Source organism: Anabrus simplex, chromosome 10 (assembly GCF_040414725.1).
Source record: "Anabrus simplex isolate iqAnaSimp1 chromosome 10, ASM4041472v1, whole genome shotgun sequence".
In the NCBI taxonomy this organism is placed as follows: domain Eukaryota; kingdom Metazoa; phylum Arthropoda; class Insecta; order Orthoptera; family Tettigoniidae; genus Anabrus; species Anabrus simplex.
In genome coordinates this window covers 105,771,265-105,779,311 of record NC_090274.1, presented here as the reverse complement: position 1 = coordinate 105,779,311, position 8,047 = coordinate 105,771,265, and the positions used below count along the sequence as shown (strand labels likewise).

The 8,047-nt window shown below is 41.3% G+C and overlaps 1 long non-coding RNA gene across 1 annotated transcript; it reads left to right on the top strand.

The window, feature by feature from the left end:
- The first annotated feature begins 4,877 nt into the window (after positions 1-4,877).
- LOC137502422 (uncharacterized) lies at positions 4,878-6,771 on the top strand. The gene is made up of 3 exons (XR_011018784.1): positions 4,878-4,947; positions 6,280-6,378; positions 6,472-6,771. It is a non-coding gene; the product is annotated as an uncharacterized lncRNA (long non-coding RNA).
- The last annotated feature ends 1,276 nt before the right edge of the window (positions 6,772-8,047 follow it).

Genomic DNA, 8,047 nt, shown 5'->3' with positions numbered 1-8,047 from the left:
CGTCCAAGCAAAACATCCTAGAATCAATAACTTGGTGTGGAGAGAAAATAATTGAATGTGTCAAGAACAATAAAAACAAACAAGCCGCATATCTCACCAGAATTTCCATTTATGTTTTCAGTAAATTTGTTATCTTAATTCGTAAGTTGTACAAGATGTACACAAGTGAAGAAAGCACGAACATTTTAAAAATGGCGCAGGTTAAATTCAATTGTTTATCTTGCGAACGTTTCTTTTCATAACATTTTAATGTATTGTGTTTCGAAACCCGTAAGTGCTGTAGGTCTAGAAAAGTCATTCGATTTGAGATTCTGAAGGTAATCGTGATCAGGCGAAGAATTATCTACAATCTTTACAAACATCAGTCTGCAATGTTAAGAATACAGGGCTTTGAAAAAACAAACATACCAAAAGAGAAAAGCGAACAGCAGTCCAGAAAGGAGTGAGTCAAGGTTGCAGTTTTTCCCTCATTCTTTTCAATGTTTATATATAGAACAGTCAGTAAAGGAAATCGGAGAGAAATTCGGAAAAGTATTCACAGTCCAAGGAGACGAAATTAAATCCCTGAGATTTGTCGATGATATTGTTATTTTATCTGAGACTGCAGAAGATCTTGAGAAATTCTTGAATAGTATGAACAGAGTCTTGGGAAATGAGTACAAGTTGAAAGTCGTAAATAAATCCAAAACAAATGTATTGGAATGCAGTCGAACGAAGGCAGGTGATACAGGAAATATTAGTTTAGGAAATTAAGTTTTAAAGGAAGTAGATGAGTGTTGCTACTTGGGTAGTAAGATAACTATGGAAGAAGTAAGGAGGACATAAAATGCAGACTAGCACAAGCAAGGTAGGCCTTTCTTAAGAAAAGAAATTTGCTCACTTCGAACATTGATTTAGAAAGTTGTTTTTGAAGAGTTTCGTATGGAGCGTGGCATTGTATGGAAGTGAAAAATGGACGATAACTAGCTCGAAGAGAAAGAGAATATAAGCTTTTAAAATGTGGTGTTACAGAAGAATGCTGAAGGTGAGATGGATAGATCGAATCACGAGTGAAGAGATGCTGAATCCAATTTGTGAGAAGAGATCGATTTGGCTGAATTTGTCAAGAAGAAGAGATAGAATGACAGGACCGAGCTCGATAGCTGAAGTCGCTTAAATGCGGCCAGTATCCAGTATTCGGGAGATAGTAGGTTCGAACCCCTCTGTCGGCAGCCCTGAAACTGGTTTTCCGTGGTTTCCCTTTTTCACACCAGGCAAATGCTGGGGCTGTACCTTAATTAAGGCCACGGCCGCTTCCTTCCCACTCCTAGCCCTTTCCCGTCCCATCGTCACCATAAGACCTATCTGTGTCGGTGCGACGTAAAGCAACTAGCAAAAAAAAAAAAAAAAAAAAAAAAAAGAATGACAGGACACATCTTAAGATAAGGTACCCAGGTTGGTGTTTGAGGGAGGTGTAGGCGAAAAGAAATGTAGCGGTAGGCCAAGGTATGACTAACGTATGTGTAGAAATGAAAACGTTAGCACAGGATAGGATCAAACAAGTCTATGGACTGATTACTGAAACAAAAACAACGTGCTTTTAAAATTTACCAAGTTCGGTTTTATTTCTCGGGGGCGGGGGAGTCTAGTGGCGCGCCCCACCAACACTAGCTATATTGGTAGCGACGTGAGGCAGCTCGCTGTAGTTGTCACGGCGCGCTGCAGGAGTACAGGTCAGTGTGCAACACAAGCCTGAGTAGCTCGGGTGTCTCAGTCCGGTGGTATACGTCAGCCTCGTGTTGATAGATTTACTGGCGCACAAGAGAACTCCTGCCGGTACTTCCACATCTCCGAAAACCTTAAATGTAGCCTAGTTAGTGGACGTAAAATCCGATGGCATTATTCTCTCTGTGTTTTCCATCTTCCTAACACAGAGGTAGACAGTTGAACAACAGGTAGATATCTTTACTGTTTCTAGTGCTCAATTCAAATCTGAAAACTGTTTGCTCTATCACGTCAGGTTTTGAATTCGTCGACGAAGCTATATTTTTCATGGAGAATTGCTTTCATTGTTTTTCGTTATTTTTCAAACAAAGCCAAATATTTTCTTCTCTTTTTATTGTCACTAATGAAATGTCGTATGGCTTTTAGTGCCGGGATATCCCAGGACGGGTTCGGCTCGCCAGGTGCAGGTCTTTCTATTTGACTCCTGTAGGCGACCTGCGCATCGTGATGAGGATGAAATTATGATGAAGACAACACATACACCCAGTCCCCGGGCTATTGGAATCTACCAATTAAGGTTAAAATCCCCCACCCGGCCGGGAATCGAACCCGGGACCCTCTGAACCGAAGGCCAGTACGCTGACCGTTTAGCCAACGAGTCGAACTTTATTGTCAGTGGCAGTGGATATTATGGGGTCCAGAAGTCGCATAATTAACCAAATCTGTTTTGCAACGTGTAACAGATATGTGCCATTTGTAGTATCCATGTGGCAGTCAGCTATGTCAGCGCGGTCAGGGGGTGTTACTAGGGTGCGAACCCGCATCCAGTGGAACATTTACAAACAAAAACTGGCAATAAACTAAACAACGTTCAGAGACAAAATTGCAAAACCAAGAGATCTGTTCAATCTATTTTCTATGAAGCCTTTAAAGTTGGATTTTTGATCGTAAAGTGAACATGGTCCGCCTCTGCGGTGTAGTGTTTAGCGTGATTAGGAGGTCCGGCTTCGATTCCCGGCTCTGCCACGAAATTTGAAAAGTGGTAGGAGGGCTGGAACGGGGTCCACTCAGCCTCGGGAGGTCAACTGAGTAGAAGTGGGTTCGATTCCCACCTCAGCCATCTCGGATGTGGTTTTCCGTGGTTTCCCACTTTTCCTCCAGGCGAATGCCGGGATAGTACCTAACTTAAGGCCACGGCCGCTTCCTTCCCTCTTCCTTGCCTATCCCTTCCAATCTTCCCATCCCTCCACAAAGTCCCCTGTTCAGCATAGCAGGTGAGGCCGCCTGGGCGAGGTACTGATCATCCTCCCCAATTGTATCCCCCGACCAAGAGTCTGAAGTTCCACGACACTGCCCTTAGGCGGTAGAGGTGGGATCCCTCGCTGAGTCCGAGGGAAAAGCCGATCCTGGAGGGTAAACAGATGATGATGATGATGATGAAAGTGAACATAACATTGACCTTGATCGTATTGTGCTTGTTCTGTATTTCGGTGTAAGATGTTACTGCGATCTGAATATCAACAAAGTTAACTTGTTCCAGTGTCCTCATCTTCATCATGTTCTATCAAGTATCGGCCGATCCTGGCCGCGCTACTGGTCTGAGTTGTTCCTCGTGTGCAAATGTTTGATATCTCAAGAACGGTGGGTGATGGAGAAAAGTGGTTTGCATATTTTGAATCAAGATGGTTCCATGTGATTCCTGGTGATCCTAGGGTGGAATTTTCACTTCAAAATCCCAAGTTGTAAGGAGGGACGCCGGCCCCGTGGTCTAGGGGTAGCGTGTCTGCCTCTTACCCCGGAGGCCCCGGGCTCGATTCCCGGCCAAGTCAGGGATTTTTACCTGGACCTGAGGGCTGGTTAGAGGTCCACTCAGCCTACGTGATTAGAATTGAGGAGCTATCTGACGGTGAGAAAGCGGCCCGGTCAAGAAAGCCAAGAATAACGGCCGAGAGATTCGGCGTGCTGAACACACGACACCTCGTAATCTGCAGGCCTTCGGGCTGAGCAGCGGTCGCTTGGTAGGCCAACGCCCTTCAAGGGCTGTAGTACCATGGGGTTTTGGGGGGTTTGGTAAGGAGGGGCATGGCAATGCTTCAATGTGAGTACGGACCCAGAGCAAGCGAAGATGTTATTTATAGTTATAGTCGTCCCCGTGTAAGGACGTACCCTAAGGGTGCAACCTTACCCTTTCTCCCCTGTAATATTAAAGTATTGATTTATAGTAACTTTTCTTGCTGTTGGGTCTTTTTCAGTGTCGGTAACCATACAGTTTAGGGACCCTACGTGCCGATACGACGTCTTACATTTACCGTTAATCTGGCACGTTGGCAACGTTCAATCACTGTTCTAGCGTGAATTGCGTGTTGCCACCGCATTGGTATTAAAGTCACTAATGATACATTTGCGAGAATATTTAAAGAATATTTTCTTTTTCTGTGGGATTGTAAATCTATTTGGCTAATACCAGGTAAGTAGAATTGTGGCATGTTCGGATAATGCATTTAATAACATAGTTTGTGTGAAATGATGAGCACAACATTCTATTAATTACGTTCCTATTTCGTCCCATACTTATACGAACAGAATTCGATTGGGATGTCTAAGAAGGAAGAAAAATCTGCAAGAACTCCTCCGAAAAGGAAAGCAAGGTTACGTCCTTTACAAACATCAGGTCAAGAAATGCTTGTACATTGCTACGAGCAATTAAAACACGAACTACGACGAAGAAGGTATCAGTCGCAGTGATACGAAGCTAATGGCAAGAGTTTCATTATTAACTGGGGTAAGTGTTCGTTTTTATCTTGTTTCTATGATAAGTTTCTGACATAATGACAATCAGTTCAAATGGAGCAGTATTTCATTCTGAACCTAACCTAACCTAATCATGTAGGCCTATACCATGTCTTGTGTCGACTTCGATACGGTTTGTAGACTTAACCTTTGTGTATTCCTGTTGACGTACGGTGTATGTGTATGTAAGATATTTCTGTGTGTGTATTCTTACAGGGTAGTGGTGAATATATATGTTATATATTATATTTTATTTAAAAATCTTAGAATAATTTATCTTCATCAGGTGTCTTTGGTTTCAAATGTGCATTTCTCTTTCAGGGTCGCCCACATACTCCTGGAATAGACCGCACAAATCTGGACATGATGTTCAAGGAGTAATTCGTCGACCTGTGTCTGAGGGAGGAAGACTGGTTATTGTTCATGCTGGAAAGAAAGATGGCTTTGTACCTGGTATGTTCTTACTTTATTTTACTTCATTTTATTATAGTGAGGTGATCTCTCTTTTCATAGTTATGAGGGTATTTAGGGTTTGTAGTACGGATGTAAAGGGGGAGGGCACGTAAGTCTCTGATAAAACCCCAACTTGAGTACAGTTCCTGTGTATGAGACCCTCACTAGGATTACTTGATTTGAGAACTGGAAAAGTTCAAAAGAAAGAAGCACGATTTGTTGTGGGTGATTTCTGACAAAAGAGTAGCGTTACAAAAATTTTGTCGAGTTTGGGCTGGGAAGACTTGGGTGAAAGGAGACGAGTGGCTGGATTAAGTGGTGTGTTCCGAGCTGTCGGTGGAGAGGTGGTGTGGAATGACATTGGTAGACGAATACGTTTCAGTGGTATTTTAAAAGTAGGTAAGATCACAGTACAATTATAAAGTTGAGGATGAAAAGTGGGGCAAATATTTGTTTTTATTTTTTTTAAGAAGGGAGTTAGGGATTGGAGTAATTTACCAAGGGAGATTTCAATAAATTTCCAAATTCTTTGAAATTATTGAAGAAAAGACTAGGCCTATCCCTGAAACTACATCTTCCACCTGGGCGACTGATCTAAGTGCAGATCAGTGGTGCCCGATTGATTGAAATTGACTGGCACGAGATCGGTAGTGGCATTATAACTTACCGCTCATTGGGTTCTGTACGTGGTTTTTGATTTTGACTTCTCCACTGTCAAGGGATCTCTTGGTTATTAAAAAGACTTGCAGGTATTCACTTTAGGCCAATGATTAACCTTAGAGAGGTACTTCAATCAAAACTTCCCCAGTGTATTCTCATATAATATTACTGGATATTTGTATCAGTAAATTACTTGTATTGCAGGCCTATTTATTATGTTTATTCTGCATTCGACAATCTCCACCTGAATCGGTGCTTGATACCTGACTGTTGAACACCTTCCAAGCTTCTTATTTCTTACTGCCTGATATAGGTTCAGTGTTCGCAGCAATTACATTTGTTCTAAGGTATTGAAATGGGTGTTTATACTTATATCTTTAATGCAAGTGATCGTGGACTTCTAATCCAGATATAGGCCTACTAATGGAAATACATTCATGAGAGATGTTAGGATAAAGTAGTGTAAGTAGTAATTCATTGACTTCATCATCAGGTGACTTTGCTACACAGTAGTTGGTTTCACTTAAAATCAGACATCTTTTGTATCATTCAACAGAAATCAAACTTTTTTCAATTAATAGGCCTATCCTTGAAGAGGGGTGATTTCATATTTTTAGGGAATACTTATTTTTAGAAGAAATAACTTCATACTAAAACTTAAAATTCTTACAGGTGCTGATTTGATGCTACAAACTTGAAGAGAAATCAAGATTATGCTACAAAAGATGAGCTGCAAAGGTTGTGTAATATGAATCGAAGTCACTTAAAGAGGTACAGAAACATAAGTTTAGATAATGTTGTTTACATTCATGTTGTTGACTTTCATGTATGCATAACAATATTTCTCTGTTTCTTTAAAACCAGGTACATTGTTGACGAGATGCTGCACAGTGAAGGCCATACTGTCCTACGATTTCCTCCATACCACTCATTTTTCAATGCCATCGAATTTGCATGGTCTGTGGCAAAACAGTATTATAACAAAACAGTGGCTTCAAGACCTGGTCATGGATTGGACAGAGCTACAGCTGTGTGGAAAGAATCTCTTGATCAGGTAGGCCAAGTGGAAATGTTATTTATTGGATATAGGCAAGTGGAGTTTATAATATACTTGTCAGGTTGTGATACTTCAATATATCCTACAGGTGACAGCAGAGATGTGGAGAAATGAAGTGAAACACACTGAGAAGAAGATTGTCGAGTCGGCCAACGAACTGGGTCATCTTTGAAAATGTCTTTTTCTATCAGCAGAGGCTTTTTTTAAATCGTCATATTTTGTATAGGCTACGCGAGATGGACAGTAGCCCACTGGTTTTCTGATTAAACATCATTTATTTAAGCTGTTGCATCAGTCTACTTACATACTCACTGTCCACGTATACCGGTAACCTGGTGATTCGATTATTGAAGCATTGTGCAATGATGCGACATACAAACTGAGACAATTTCGAGTGGTCATGAGCATAACTCATAGTCATAGGGTAGGCTAAATAATAATGTTATTGGCTTTATGTCACACTAACAACTTTTATGGTTTTTTTGAGATGTTGACGTGCTGGAATTTAGTCCTGCAGGAGCTCTTTTATGTGCCAGTAAATCTACTGACACGAGGCTGAGCACCTTCAAATGCCATCGCACTGAGCTCGGCCCTGCCAAGTTGGGTTCAGAAGGCCAGCGCCTCATCCGTCTGAGCCATTCAGACAGGCGTGGAGGCTAGAGAGCTGAGTTTAAGTAATTGTCGAACCTCAACTAGTTATAAAAATACTGATTGTTTAAACTAATACGGTAATTAGAATAACCTAATTGCCTACCTACTTACAAGCTAGGTACTTTCGAATTATGTTCTGACTATGTTTTTAACACTGCAAATAAATCCATGATTTAAAACTCCCTGTAAGAAGAGGACAGTGAATGCGAGTGGGTATTATTTTCAAATGAGCTGAGCTCGAGAGTCCATTGTAGCATATGATTTTTCCAGTGTACCATACCTCTGTATGTATTGCTTCAGAGGAAATTTGGCTCTCCGCCAATGTCCAGTGTACCGATAATGAGCCGTGTGTGTGTTGTGTCTCACTGATCCGTGACTACGTACGATTCTTTCAGTGTGCCATGATTCACTGTGTCTCGCTGCAACGGAAGCTCCGCTCCCCGCCAGTGTCCATTGTGCCGATAAGGAGCCGTGTGTGTCATGTGGCTCACTGAGCCGTGATTGTGCATGATTTGTGTGTCGTGAGCTTGCCGTTCCTGTGAATCGATTCACTCGGACACTTGAATGAATCGATACACTGCTTCGAATCATGCACTCAGTAGCCAACATTAGTACAGGTACATAGTACATTACCATTAGGACAGATAGCATTGCAAAGTAATTCATCTTTACCATAATAATAATAATAATAATAATAATAATAATAATAATAATAATAATAATAATAATAAT